General features: G+C 36.3%; 1 protein-coding gene across 6 annotated transcripts in view; it reads left to right on the plus strand.

Annotated features, from left to right (window-relative positions):
• Positions 1-16,053, plus strand: part of CSGALNACT1 (chondroitin sulfate N-acetylgalactosaminyltransferase 1) — a 328,453-nt gene that overhangs the window by 127,890 nt on the left and 184,510 nt on the right. The window contains exon 1 of one of the 6 annotated variants that reach the window (XM_055335067.1): positions 10,364-10,382. The exons of the other annotated variants lie outside the window; for them this stretch is intronic. The gene's annotated coding sequence lies outside the window, so the exon portion shown is untranslated. Of the gene's footprint in view, positions 1-10,363; positions 10,383-16,053 lie in introns of those variants that run through there. 6 annotated transcript variants of the gene reach the window in all.

Below are 16,053 nucleotides of genomic sequence, written 5' to 3' on the forward strand. Positions count from 1 at the left end.
GGGGCCCACCCTACTCCAATATGACCTTATTGAATCTGCAAAGACCCTATTTCTAAATAAGGTCACATTCTGAGGCTTTCAGCTTAAGATTTCAACATATTTTTTGGGGGGAACACAATTCAACCCATAACAGAGTGCTAGAAAATTTTCCAGTTTTGATGTGGATGGGAGTAGTACGTTTATCAAGTTGTAGGGTGAAAAAGGAAAGGAATGGATTACAAAAAAAATCGTCCAGTTACTTGTATATTTAAACATCTGCAATTTGCTTGTCCAGGAGACTCCACAACACGATTAGTAAGGGTATTTGGCTCAGCTGGAGAAGACACCTTCACTATAGTAATGATAATCAAGTATATCATCTGAGCCAGATGTCCCTCCTGGAAAATTTTAAGAAGTTATGCTATATTTCACTTTTACTAGCTCCCCAAGTCCCCTTTAAAGACTCAGTAGAATGCATAGTTACTTTGCTTATTAGGTTGATAGCAAAACAACGGGGAGAATTTTCTTAATAATACTGGGGTATGCGTGTTTCAGCTTATGCTTGAATTTACACTAGAGGATGTTTCCATATAAAATATGAGGATACCCAGTGTGAATTCTGGTACATAGCCAGTTGTAAGTAACAGAAATATTTGATTGTATACTCCCAAAATGCAGGGATAAAAACACAAAAATGTAGTCTAAATGTTATGCTTATTCCTGACAGATGCTTTTTTGATACTTTTCTTAAATGCTTTGCCATTCGGTTTGGAAAAGTTTTCAGACATCCTTGCCAGCTAATTATGGACTTTTTCCAAGGCTTTGAGGAGCTGCTATAAACAACAGGTCCAGGATTGAGGAGAAAGCACTTGTTTCATGTGGTTATATCTTGTTTGTTAAGAATGGGAACATAAAATGGGCCATTTAAAATTTTTAGATACTTGCTAATATTTTTCAAGGTAGTTGTGTTATGTGACATTTGATTATGTTATGTTTCCTCAACAGAAGTGCATAAATAAAATTCACATGTTTGCAAAAATTATGAAACTGACTTATTTTTCTTCAAGAATTTTGTTTTGCACTTTATTGCCTGAATCTTTATAAAGTTAATGAACACCAAAACCATTATATAAACATACAGGTGTGAAATGCTGCTTTGAAATAAATATAGTAAGAAAGTATCACTTTTTGGAAGTTCAAGCCATAGCAGGTGTAATAGTAGACAGTAGAGACTTTCTGCTCATTATTCTGTTGCTCCAGTTTCCATAAAAGTGTTGGAACATCTGGATAAGCTATAGAAGAAGAAGAAACCCAGACCTCCTTCCCTCCCCTATCCATACTTTTAGTGGCTTAGAAATGGAACAAAACAATTTAAGAGTGTATAATGTTTATTTAAATATGAGAAGAACTTTGTGAAACAAAGCCAAATTCAGCTATGTCAAAACAAATGCTTTTATGTGGTTAGTCATCAATTAAAGACAATTATTTTCCCTATGTTTCCCTTTTGCCTTTGAAGAAGGGACAAATTTTGCTTTGGCTTTTTCAAGCTCAAGTTCCAAGGAATATGAACCCTGCTTTTAGCAATAGGGATTAATTGTTTTAAAGAATTTTTTTTTTCTCCTAAAGATACTTCTTGTTTGATTGGAATTTCTGAGAATGACAGTTGTGGGCTGAATAATGGCTGATTATTATGTATTCTATTAGGACTTGCTTTTTACTTTAGAGAGCTGATCAGTATGCTTTAAAAAATATACATGTTGGGTTATAACAATGGTGAGACATCACTGCATACATATTAAAATGGGTGAAATCTAAAACTGTGACAATACCAAATGCTGGTGAGGACACGAGCAATAAGAACTGCCATTCATTACTGCTGGAAATGCAAAATGGTGCAGCCACTTCAGAAGGCAATTTGCAGTGTCTTGCAAAGCTAAACATTGAATTCTCACCATATGATCCAGCAATCATGTTCCTAAATGAGTTGAGAACAATGTCCACACGAAAACCTGCACATAAATATTTGTGGCACTTTTATTCATAACTGCCAAAATTGGAAGGAACCAAAAATGTCTTTCAGTAGTGAAAGGATAAGTAATCTGGTTGGAAAGCCAGTGACCGCCATCAGGCCGCTACTGGCTGGATGGGAAGAGCCCTCCAGGGGCGTTGCTCTGTGTGGCTTGCATTGGGCTGTTCCGGTTCCTTTTTGAAATCTCCAGGAGGTTGCACTTATCAGCTTCCCAAGCCTCTTTCCATGCCTGACTTCTTGGGCAGCTCAACTTCTCATCTATAAAATGGGAGTCATCACACACTCTTTCTTTAGTTTCTTCTAATTTAATGTACCATACCCCACAGGGATGTTGTAAGGAGAATGATGGTGAGAAATATAGCTTAACTTCCTAGAGAAAACTGAGTTACTTTTTTAGAAAAGATTTTACTTATTTATTCATGAGAGACACACTCACATAGAGGCAGAGACAGAGGCAGAGGGAGAAGCAGGCTCCCTGCGTGGAGCCCAACGTGGCACTTGATCCCAGGACCCTAGGATCACTACCTGAGCTAAAGGCAGATGCTCAACCACTGAGCCACCAAGGCATCCCAGAAAACTGAGTTCCTTAAAAGAAGATAATAATAGAGATGAGTGGGATGGAGCTGATGTAGAATCAAGTTAGTAGCATTTTGAGGGATAGATATTTTTACAGCTGGAAGGTGCTATACTCAATTACTTGATCCAGTTTAGGGCAGCAGTCAGGGAACTCTCAAAGCTTGATTAGCATTGTGTGTAATATAGTGGAAAGATCTGGCTGGCGAAGCTGGAGACACCCAGGTTTGTCCCTCTCTGGGCAGCTGATGAGTCTTCTGTGGGACTCAGCCTCTCTGACCCTCAGTTTGTGCTTCTATGAAATGGGAATGACCACACCTGCTTTAATAATTAGTTCATTTAATAAATGAAAACAGCTAAAATGTGCAAAGTGCCCTTCATGGGGCCTGGCACTGGGTAGGCTGCTCTGTCTGCCAGATTTAATATTTAGTGGAATGAACTGCCAGTTTCATCCTATCCTTCTTGAAGGTCTCAGAAGAAACAGTCAGCTGCCCTCTAATCTGTCCTACTTTTATCCCTCTTCAAATGGTCAGGAAAACGTTTTTTAATATCAAATTAAATCTTCTTGTTTTTCAGTTTAAGTCTCCTTTCCTTTGTCTTATATCCTCCGGACATTCTCTCCCAAGCCTTTATAAAGCTGGTGATTAAACTACCTTCCTGACTTCCTCTAGATTAAGTAACTTCAATTACTCTGACCTATTCTAATAGGAGCTGTTTACTATTTCTTTGAAAATGTTTCTTCCCTTGCTCCAGGTTCTCCTCAGTCTTTTAGAAATACACTATCAGGGGGCACCTGGGTGACTCAGTGGTTGAGCGTCTTGCCTTTGGCTCAGGGCAATGATCCTGTGCTCCGGGATAGAGTCCTGCATCGTGCACCCTACAGAAAGCCTGCTTCGCCCTCTGCCTGTGTCTCTGCTTCTCTCTCTGTGTCTCTCAAGAATAAATAAATGTAGTCTTGAAAAAAAAAATACACTATCAAAACAGCTGTGTTTTCCTAGGGGACTGATGTCCAGGGAGGTGCCAGGAATACCCCTTCTCTGAAGCCTTGGATGTCTTGTTCATTTCATTTTGTCTTTTGGCGTTCTTTTTCTTTTCCTCTATATCATTGCTTCCCATTCTGACTTTTTCTTTGTCCTGCTTTCCTTTTTCTTAAAAAGCATTGCCTATTGGCTAACATTGACATCACTGAAAGTGGAATTCCTGAGTTTGAGTCCCACCTCTGTTACTCACCCACTGTGTCCTTGCCCAGATTACTTCACTTTTCTGAAACTCAGTTTTCTCCTCTGTAAAATGGGATGAATGAAGTATCCACTGCAAAGATTTAAGTATAAAATATTCATATAAATATATAAAGTTCTCAGGACAGTATGGCTACCCAGAGTACTCAGTGAATATCAACTATTTTTAAACCTAGTTTGAAAGCAGTTAGGCTTACAAGATGTTGAAAAACTGGTACAGAGAGTTTCCATGTACCCTTCCCCCAGATTCATACAATGATATCTTCCATAATTAAGATACTTTATCACAAGTGGAAAATTGCCATTGATGTAACACTATAAACTGAATGATAGACCTTATTCAGATTCACCAGTTTTGTTTTGCTTTTTTAAAATATGTTCATGTGTACTGTGTATCATTCTATGAAACTTTATTGCATGTCTATATTCATGGAACCTCTACGTCAGGATACAGCATTGGTCCATTTCCACAAAGGCTATCTCTTTAGAGTCACACCTCTAGTCCTGGCAACCACTGATTTGTTCTCCATCACCTTTTTGAAAATGTCATACAGGTGGAATCATACCTTTTGAGACTGGTCTTTTTCACTCAATATAATGAATGACCTTGAGATCCATCCAAGATGTTCCTGTATCGGCTGTTGTTCCTTTTTATCACCAATTAGTATTCCATTGCTTGGGGGTGCCACAGTTTGTTTTCCTGTTTACTCCTTAAAGGACATTTGGGGTGTTGTCAAACTTTTGGCTATTACAAATAAAGCTGCTATAAAAAATCATGCATTTTTGGGTGGGCATATTTTCATTTCTCAAAGGATAAATACCTGAAAGTGTGACTGCTGAGTCATTATTAAGTATATGTTTAACTTTTATAAAACTGTCAAACTGTTTTACATTCCTACCGGCAATATGTAAGAGGTTTAGTTTCTTCAGCATCCTTGCCAGAAGTTGCAATTATCACTTTTTTTTTTATGTTTGCCATTCTAATAGATGTGAAATGGTTTCTCACTGGGGCTTTAATTTGATTTTCTCTAATGGTAATGATATTGAACATCTCATGAACTCAACTGCCTTCCATATATTCTATTTTGAAGGTCTGTTCAAGTCTCTGCCCATTTTTAAAATTCTTTTTTTTTTTACTATTGAGTTTAAAAAGTCTTTTCATCCATATTATATTTAGAATATAAGTCATTTGTCAGATATGCAATTTGTAGATATTTTCTTCCTTTTTGTAGTCTGTCTTTCCATCTTCATAGGATCCTTTACAGAGGAAAGTGTTTTAATTTATTGATTTTTTTCTTTTATTTTTCATGCTTTTGGTGTTATGTCTAAGATTTCTTTGCCTAACTCTAAATCATGAAGATTTTCCCCTGTGTTTTTTCCTAAAAGTTTACTATATTTTTACATTTAGACCTGGGATCCATTTTTATTTGACTTTTGTTTAAGGTGTTCAGCTTAGATTGCAATTCTTCCTCATTTTTTTTTTTGGCATATGAACAGCCAATTGTCCCAATACCATTGTTGAAAACACTCTCCTTTCTCCATTCAGTTGCTTTTGTGTTGGCCATACTTATGTAGAGCTCTTTCTGACTACTCAAATCTGTTCTGTTGATCTATGTGTCTGTTTCTCTGCCAGTATCACACTGTCTTGATTATTGTGGTTATCTAGTAAGTCTTAAAATTGGGTATTGTAATTCTTCTAACTTTATTCATCTCTTTCAAAATTATTTTGTTTTGTTTTCAGCTATTTTAGTTTTGTTGTCTTTCCTTGTAAATTTTAGAGGAAGTGTATCTGTATCTACAAAAGCCTTGCTGGAATTAGATATTATTTTAAATTACTTATTATTACTTTCTTATTATGCATTTGTTTTATTGTCTCACTTTCAGTTTTCATGTTATTGTAGAGCCAAAGGGGTCTTTAAGAGATTATTTAGCCTAATTCCAACATTTTTCAGTGGAGAAAATGTAATCTTTGGAACAGATTCAGTGAGGTAAGTGACTTCCTAAGTCACTCAGGAGGTTAATTGGTCTAGGACTAGTGTCCATGCCTCTGACTCCTGGGTCTGTAGGATTTTCAACTTGCCACAGGGCTCCTCTCTTCTACCTACTGAATCTTATCTCTTTTCCATACATTTTCTACTTTCTTGAAAGGATTATTTTAGAATGTCGCTTTGTATTTCAGATATAAAAAGATCAATAGTATACTATCCCTTTGGAAACTTTAAAAAAATGCGGTTCCTGTATGCTGGAGATTCTTATTAGTGAGTGTGGTGGGGGCTCTGAAAAGGCATCTCTAGTAACTGTGATGCAAGTGGGCTGTGGCCCACAGTAAGAGCAACTAGAGCCCATTGGGAAGCATGGGCCTTGGAGTCATTGATCAGGGTTTTTAACTCCTCACTAAATATTTAAATGTATGCTTCAGTTTCTTTAGTTATGAAGTGGAGATAATTATGTCTGGCTCCCAGTGATTTTGTTTAAGCACATTACGTGCAAAGTTCTTAAGCACTAAACTTGGCACCCAAATCAGTGGATGCTACTTCCTTTATTTCTTTCCTCTTTAATAGGTTGTGAGGCTTGTTATATATTTGAGGCAGAGACTGTGTTATGTGTTCAATAAACCATTTCACTTTCCTCCTGATTGCTCAGAGGACCATCCTTGTCTGTGAGGTAGAGTCATGTGACTAGTTCTGGCCAATGGAAATTTCACACACAACTTGTGTGTCACTTGCAGGCTGTGATGGTAAGGGTTTGACTTGACCTCCCTATGTGCTCTGCTTCTGCTGGCTGCAAGATACTTGAATGACACTGAGGCAGAAAAATGGTAGCAGCCTGATTCCCTGAGTTACTGTTTCGGAGAATGTACTTTCATTAACTACAATAGATGATGACTCAAAAGAGACCTCAACCTTTGTGTGATTAATATACTGTTGGGTTTTTAACAACTTAAAATTATCTTTTGAATATTATGTTTGTTATAATATTCTAAATACTTTATGATTTATGTAAGCTATAGGAAATATATTGTAAAGCATGAAAGCAATTTAGTAGGAGGCTCTGGCATAAGGAGATCTTCATTTGTAGTGAATAAAAATTTTTTTTCAAACCAGAATATTTTTGTAGGTTTTTTGTATTTGTGGTCTTATGTAAATTTTATGTATAGATGTAATTCTCAAGCATCAAAATGCAGGTCCTTATCCAGGTGAAAGTTGAGATAATAGTCCTTTTACTATAAGGGCCATCAGGAGCCAGAGCAGCAGAAGTTATAGAATGTCAGTGTGTGTACACCACTGAGGAGGTGGTCCAAGTAGTCTAGGTGAGGGGTGGGCATTTTACCACTGGGAGACTAATGCTGGGCACTGACTGGAAGGAAAGACAAAGGGTCTTTAGCACATAATTGACCCCACACCATCTCTCACTGTAAAATAGAAGATTCTTGTGTTCTGTGGGATGGCTGTCCAAGGCCCAGATCTGAAGTATTTAGCCATTTGCATCCAAGGACCTCCTAGACCTAGGATCATGTTTTAGGCACAGGCTCAATATATGGTTTCTAATAAAAATGACATCATTGAGGGAAACAGATACTTTACCACTTTTACCACTTTTGAATGGATCAAAAGACCCTTCTTGACTTAGAGGTTTTCTCTCTAGAAGGATTTATATTTTTATTATCTTTCAGTTCTAAGGAATTTTCCTTCATGAATTATTTAAAAGTTTATTGGCTAGTATCCAAATACCTGGGGAGTTTTCAGTTCTTTTTGTTATTGATTTCTGGTTCAATTTTATTATAATCAGTGAACCCACTCTATGCCATTTCAGGCTTTAGAGCCATTTGTTGAGACATGCTTTCTCTCCCAGCATGTAGTCAATTGTAAACATTCTATTTACTCCTGGAAATGATGCATATTCTGCAGATGTTAAATGTAGTGTTCAAGAGTGTTAATAGTATGGTTTAATTTAAAAAATGTTTCAGACCAACTTTGTGCTGCATATAATAGACACGTCTTAAATTAAGGATATGAAAAAGTTGATTGAAAAATTTTCTAAAAAAAAAAAGAAAGAAAAATTTTCTCCCTCTACTGTATTAGCTCTTGAGAGAGAGAGATGTGTTAAAATGTCTCACTCTGATTATGAAATACTGTTTATGATTATTTCTCCCTTCAGTTCCTTCACTTTGTACTTTCTGGTTTTGAGGCCATATTATCACATGCATACAAACTACAGAATTGTTATTAGTCTGATGACAATGGTTGGTCCCTTAAAGTCTACTTTGATTAATATAGCTCTTCCAGGTCTTATTTTTTGAGTTAGTGTTTGCATGCTGACTTTTTAATCCTATAACTGTCAAATACTCTTTATGTTTAAAATATGTCTCTTAAAAGCAGCATAGTTAAATTTCATTGTGTATCTGGTTTGTTAATCTTTGTATTTTAATTTGAGGATTTAGTCTGTTTGCCTTTAACGAACTCTACTCAGGTTTTAATTCTACCATCTTACTATTTGGTTTCTGTTTTCCCCATATATTCATTTTTCACTCCTTTCTTGCCTCGAGTTTTAATGAAATATTTTTTACTTTTCCATTGTCCCCCATCTTTTCTATTGGCTTGTTAATTATCCTTTTATGTTCTTTTGGAGAAGGTACAGCATTCATATTTGACTCATCTAGGCTAATACAAATTAATACTTTTACCACTTCTTGGACAATACAAGGACCTTAGAATGCCTTAATTCTATTTATATTCCTCCTAGATTTATGTGCTGTTATTTTCATGTAATTTGAATAACTCCAAGAGCATAAGATAGTAGTAAAAGATAATAAAATTAATGGGAAGTGATGAATCTTGAATATTTAATATCTTTTAAAAATTTAAATATAATCTATGTAATTATAAGTTCATGTAATTTATTTTTATTAATGATTGTTTAACAACGAGCTTGTAAAATACTTGAAAACGTAGTAATTATCTCTTGTGAGCCAATATGAGCTGGCTCAGTTACACCATTGACTGAGGTCATTTCTTAGAATGGGAGCCAAGTTTAATAAGGATTATCTTTGGAATTAAAAGCATCTTAGTATCCAAACATTGGTATTTATGATCCCTACACAATAAAAGTACAATTATGTTTTGTCAAGTTCAACAAATAGGGGCACATTTTGCTGATGACCTGGATGAAGGAAATGAAAAAGAGTTTCTAAATGTGCAACAATGAAGTACCTGTGTCATGGAAATGCAATATAATAGTGCACTACTGGGCATTTCTTCCAAATTTGGTATTCAGTAGTGGTCATGTGATAGCTTGAAATTGGCCACATTGGACTATTTACTTCACAGGGTTATTGACATATACCTTAGGGTGTGATTTATTGTTTTGTGTTCTAGACTTAAGAAAATTGCAGTTTCAACTGATATGGTCTCCTGTCTGTAGCATTACAGCATGAACAGCACAAAAAAATTGTGGAAATATTCTTCAAATATTAAAAAAAATATCTGACTTAGCAAAAAAAAACAACAAAACAACACTTTTACTATTGCTAAACAAATGATATCTTACACTTAATATAAAATAAAATATCAACAAGCATTCACATTGGAACTGTACTTGTTTGTCCATTGTAACCATAGGTGTTTCTACAGACACAAGAATTTGGCAAAAGTTAATGAATGAATTGGGTATATGGAATTTATGATAAAGAACATTGGATGTTTTATTATTATTTGTAAATTGTGTACGAACACTCTATATCAATAAAATTTATAACTAATTTATGTTAGGTATAGATCTACATGCAATTTTTTCCCTGGAGTTCTGGTTCTAAAACATTTGCCAGCACACCACACTGACCTCACTCCTCCAAAACTGCACTTAAAAGCATGTTATTGAATCTACTGACCTTCTGAAGACTCCTAAGGTGAAAAGTCAACAGTCATTACTGACTTTTTATTTTTTTATTTTTATTTTTATTTTTTTCATTACTGACTTAAATGCAGCAGTTGCTTCTTTCTACATTTCTTTACTCCCCTGGAGTTTTCCTAGAACTTAGACTAGTTGTCTTCTTATCACCTCTGTGAAAACTCCTGAGTTCTCAAGGTCTTCACAATATTTTTACAGTTTTTTTTTTTAAGCTTTGAGTTTCTCTGCTCTGTATTTAGAATACAAAGTGGATAATTCCTCCCATTTTACCTAAAATATTTTTCTGCTACTATGTCATCACCTCTTAAGCTTTTACTTCCCAGAGTTTGTCTGACAGATTTTGCAACTCACAAGCTCCATGTGAACACCTTTGCTCTTTCTGATGGCCCTGCTTGCAACTGAGAAGGAACATCTGACCAAAGCTTCCAGTCAGGTGCTACCAATGGGGTGTTGATGCCCCTTTTCTTGCCCAGTACCCAGAACTCAGATATCTTAACAATAAAAGATAATATTTTGTATAAAAAATTTTTATTTTCCAGTTCTGGGAAACCGTCTATACCATATAATTATAGTGATCATTTAAGATTGCTCACTGTGGATGAGTTACTGCATTTTGTACTTTCTCCTTATATCACCCTCCTGATAAACCTCCTCAGGTAAGTTTCATCATTATCCTCACTTTATAAATATGAAAACTGAGATTTAAAAAGGACAACTTGTCCAACATTTCAAGTGGCCAGACCAGGATTTGAACCCAGTTCTTCTGGTGCTATAATCACTATGTTATTCTGTGACTTGTCAACAATGTCTGTCCTCTTTCTCCTTTGCTTCTCATAAGTAACATCACTGGCCTCTGTTTCCCATTTTCTTTTCTGAATTTATGACTATTCATTGAAACTTATTTTATTTATTATTTTTAAAAAATATTTTATTTATTCATGAGAGACACATCATACTTATATCTGAGTCATGAAAGGCAGGTGGGAGTGCAGATTATGAAAGAAATGGGAGACAGGAAAATGGTCCTCCCCGTCTAGGCAGGGGGACCCAAAGAAAAACCAGACGTGGAAAAGTATGCCAGAGTTTGGAACCTGCAAGAAGTTGAACGTGGCTGAAATTTCAGATATTCATGGGAAAGTGGAAGCAGGTGAGGTGATAGAGAAGGCTAGAAACCTCCACTAAGTGAAGGAATCATGTCTTATTTTTTTTTTTAAGATTGATTGATTGATTGATTGATTGATGATAGACCTAGAGAAAGAGAGAGAGAGAAGCAGAGACACAGGAGGAGGGAGAAGCAGGCTCCATGCCGGAGCCCGATGTGAAACTCCATCCTGAGACTTCAGGATCGCGCCCTGGGCCAAAGGCAGGCGCTAAACTGCTGAGCCACCCAGGGATCCCCTAGGAATCATGTCTTAAAGGCAATGGAGTCACTAAAGGAATTTAAGCAAGAAATTGAAATTGTCATACTTGTGTTTTAAAATACTCTTTGTAGGGCCATGAGGAGGCTGGGCTGGAGAGGTGAGGACCCAAGGTGTGGAAACCAATTAGAGGCTCCAGCAGTTACTCAACTGGGAAGGACTGGGGGCCCACATTGAGGAGGGCTGGTGCCCAACAAAGGACAGGTTTAAAAGACATGCTGTTGGGATGTGGTGATCATTATCATGTGGAGTGATGGAAAAGGGGGAGACTATTCAAAATTTTAATTCTCTCCTTTCAAAAAACATTTTTGAATAGCTTATGTGTTCATGTCTCAATAACAGAATGTTCTATCCTCAGATTTAAATTTCAAGGAATGGGGCACCTGGATGGCTCAGGGGTTGAGCATCTGCCTTCAGCTCAGGCAGTGATTCTGGGGTTCTGGGATCAAGTCCCTCATCAGGCTCCTAGTGCCTGCTTCTCTCCCTGCCTGTGTCTCTGCCTCTCTGTGTGTCTCTCATGAATAAATAAATAAATAAAATCTTAAAAAAAAAAAGAAGAAGAGATTACAGATGCTGCTGTTCTAAGAAAAAGTGCTAGCTAAGAACTTGAGGGAGTCATTTTACCTCTCTGGACTGTGATTTCTAGGGAATGGAGGTTGGATGCCATGATTCCTAAGGTTTTAGGTTCATGAATACCAATTTCCACAGTCACACTTGACAGCCATTTACATTATAATTTTTTTGGTATTTAGAATTTCCCAAAAGGTCTGGAATCTGATTATTTCTTAATCATAATAATGAGTACTAATCTCATTGTAAGCATATAGGAATATAATGACTTTTATTGAATTTCTATTTTAAATGCTTACCTGTTCTTCCTTCAAGTTGTTAAATAAATGACATGTTAACATAAATCAGTACAATTTTATTTTAAGATATCCTAACATGTCAAAATATATATGTCAAAATGAATGCAAAGTAATTCAATGAAGACACTTTGAGAAGCTATTCGCATAAGACTGTGTTTGCTTAAAATATTTTTGGAACTTCTTGTTCAGAATATTATCTTTGAGCACTTGCACTCTTTTTTCTAGTTGGCAAATCTGTCTTTGTAGGACAGATTTGTGAACAAGTAAGTGATTGAACTGTATTATTGTTTTGTTTATTACTTTACTTGCTCTACTTAGGAAAGTAATATATGCTCGTTTGGAGAGCACAGAATAAGAAGAAAAATTAACTAAGTCTATATTCCACTTAAACATTAATCAGCCCTTGGAAGAAAACACCAGAAATTATGGGGTTTAGAGCCTGAAGGTGATCGAGGTTCAGAATTCTCATCCAACACAACACATTTTTTTCTGTCTGCCTTGTCAGAGCCCTAGGGTGGAATTTGTCTGCTTTTGAAATTTTGGATGCTTGATTCATTAAAGGAAGCAAAATCCCCCCATGCTATCTTTTCATTTATCTTGGACTTCAGATCCTCTTTTTTTTTCCCATAGGGAAAACAAAACAAAACAAACAAACAAACAAACAAAAAAATCCAAAATGTAACTGTAGATCTCCCTTAATTTAACCAGAGTCTTATTTTGGTAAATTTTTTCTAATTTTGACAATATGTCATGTATGTTTTATTTAAGACAAACTGAGATCCTGCTGTTTATGTCTTGTATCTTGCCTCTTCTACTTAATATTATATGATTGTCATTCATTAAAATTTTTAAAACATTTTTAGTGGGTGTATTTTATTCTATCATATATATTCATATTGTACTCTCCATTACATGTCTTCATAATAGTAGTATATGGATGTCTATTTGTACCCACAATGATTAAAAATATTATAAATTAAAATATGTCAGTTTGATGAATTAAACTGTTTCTGAAAAGTGGAATTTTTATTAATGTGGCCGAAATATGTCACATATTCTCTGTCTTGTTGAATCTTCTTTTCTCTTAAATTCTGCTCTGATATAAATATTGCCATCCAAACTTTCAATTGTGTTTTCTAGCTACACTTAGCTCTTCCTTTTATTTTATATTTCTGAGTCATTTGGTTTTAGACTTGTCTTATAAACAGCATATAATTGGATGTTGAGCATCTTTGTTTTTGTTGGGGATGTTTAACCCATTTACATTTATTGTCATATTTGATAAGTTTGATTTTTTTTCAGTTAAAGATTTCTTTTTTTTTAAGATTTTATTTATTTGACAGAGAGAGAGAGAGAGAGAGAGAGAGAGAGAGAATGTGCACATGAGCAGGGGGAGCCAGAGAGGGAGAAGCAGGCTCTGCAGGGAGCCCAATGCAGGACTTGATCCCAGGAGTCCTGGGATAATGACCTGAGCCGAAGGCAGATACTTAATTGACTGAGCCACTCAGGCACTCCTAAGAAACCATTTCTACTTTACATGCTTCTTGTTATTCTAGAGAGAATATGTTATATGGATTCTATTTTTGTTTTCTTTCTGGTGACTTAAAAGGCACACATATAGTTTTTATTCCTTTGCTGCTAATTTTGTAGTTTTAAACATAAAATTTATTTATTTATTTATTTGACTCAAATTAGTTCTGAAATCTCATCTAAAAAAGGTATTCAAAAGAAATCATGAGCAAGAGAGCATTATTGGAATCAATGTTTATCCTTTCAAGTAGACTGTTCTGAGGGACAAATTATTTGATTTAAAGTGTTGATACTTTCATGTAAAAAAGAATCGTGTTTAAAAAAAAATCATGAGGACAGCCCCGGTGGTGCAGTGGTTTAGCGCCGCCTGCAGCCCAGGGCGTGATCCTGGAGACCCTGAATCGAGTCCCACGTTGGGCTCCCTGCATGGAGCCTGCTTCTCCCTCTGCCTGTGTCTCTCTCTGCCTCTCTGTGTGTCTCTATGAATAAATAAATAAAATCTTAAAAAAAATCATGAACATTTCTCCACCAATTTTACCCTTTGGTTGCTTCAGGATTAATTTAAAATAAAGATAAACAAGAAAAAAAACTTTACTCTTTCTATGTTATGTAGCCTGTCCGTCTTCTTTGTTACCCCTCAGTATGTCTTTAATTTTTTTTTTTTTATGATAGTCATACAGAGAGAGAGAGAGGCAGAGACACAGGCAGAGGGAGAAGCAGGCTCCATGCACCGGGAGCCCGTCGTGGGGTTCCATCCCGCGTCTCCAGGATCGCGCCCAGGGTCAAAGGCAGGCGCTAAACCACTGCGCCACCCAGGGTTCCCCTCAGTATGTCTTTAATGTAAGAAGTGGAGAGCAACCAGTCAGTGTTAGGTGAGGGAAGCATGTGTGGCAGGAATAGCTCTGAATTGCTAGATCTTGGGTAAGTCATTTTCCTTCTGGGCTTCAGTTTCCATATCTGGAAGTTTCAGAGGTTGGAGTACATAATCTCTGAGGTTACTTGTACCTTCATTCTTAAATAATTAAACAAAGTTTATTAAGCGCCTATTTGCATAGCTTCAGTACCAGGCCCTATATAGAATGGCAAACTCAAAAACAATCTATATTTAAGAAGAAAAAGAAAAGTTCCTAAGCTGATGAGATTCTGTATGTTGGTCTGTATGCTGGTTATGTTGTGTGTAGTATGTAAAAAGTTCACTGGGCTATATACCTTTAGGATGAGAGCACTTTAATCACTTTACTTATGTATTTTATACCTCAATAAATAGGAAAATAAACCAAAAAAGAAAAAAAAAAAGAAAAAAAGAAAGGATGGAAGAGAAAAGAAAAACTGGCCAGATGTTTAAAGGTTGTAATTATGAGGCAGGATGGCATAATAGAGAATTCACAGAAAATAGTGAGTTTAAATCCTGACACCTTCAAATATTAGTCTTGGAATCTTGTACACATTATTGAACCGTTCGAGACTCAGTTTTCTTAGTACTGAATGAGTTAAAAGGCACATAAAGCACCCGGTATGTAGCAGGTGATTAATACATATTTTTTTTAAGATTTTATTTATTTATTCAGAGAGACAGAGAGAGAGGCAGAGACACAGGCAGAGGGAGAAGCAGGCATCATACAGAGAGCCCGACGTGGGGACTCGATCCAGGGTCTCCAGGACCACGCCCTGGGCTGCAGGCGGCGCTAAATCGCTGCGCCACCGGGGCTGCCCGGTTGATAAATGTTTTTAAAAAGAGGCAGTAAGAGTATTAAACAAATGTATATGACCGGTTCAAAGAACTAAAAGATTTTACATCATTCTTTTGAAATCACCCTAAAATTAATAAATCCCAGGAAGCCCAGTGTTAAAGAGACTATGAAGAAAAAGCTAGGCTCATATTTTTCTAGCGACGTGCAAACTTGAAAATATCTCTTTTGGAGAGCCACTTGGCAATTTATAATAAAACTCACCCAGTTTATAATGATGATCTTTAAATTGTTAATCCCACTTTTCAGATTATAGCCTGAGCAAATAACTCCTGAAGGCAAAACAAAATGTGTTTATTTTAAAGTGCTTGACTGGGTTATAATAACGTGTGGAAACAACTAGCTTAAAGATGGCTAATTAAACCATTTTAGCAATGCAGTGGAATATTGTCCCATTTAAAATGGCAGATACATGGACTAAATAGATATACGAAGATTTCAAGCAAAAAATTAGAAAATAGTGTACATTCAGTGAATACAACCACATAAAACCTATGTCTGTGCAACGATAAAGGTTAGAAGTGAATTTTGTAAATTTCTGGTTCTTTTTTTTTTTTTTTAATTTTAATTTTTATATTTATGATAGTCACAGAGAGAGAGAGAGAGAGAGAGAGAGAGAGAGAGAGAGAGGGAGGGAGAGAGGCAGAGACACAGGCAGAGGGAGAAGCAGGCTCCATGCACCGGGAGCCCGACGTGGGATTCGATCCCGGGTCTCCAGGATCGCGCCCTGGGCCAAAGGCAGGCGCAAAACCGCTGCGCCAC

The sequence above is a fragment of the Nyctereutes procyonoides genome, unplaced genomic scaffold (assembly GCF_905146905.1).
Source record: "Nyctereutes procyonoides isolate TBG_1078 unplaced genomic scaffold, NYPRO_anot_genome, whole genome shotgun sequence".
Taxonomy (NCBI): domain Eukaryota; kingdom Metazoa; phylum Chordata; class Mammalia; order Carnivora; family Canidae; genus Nyctereutes; species Nyctereutes procyonoides.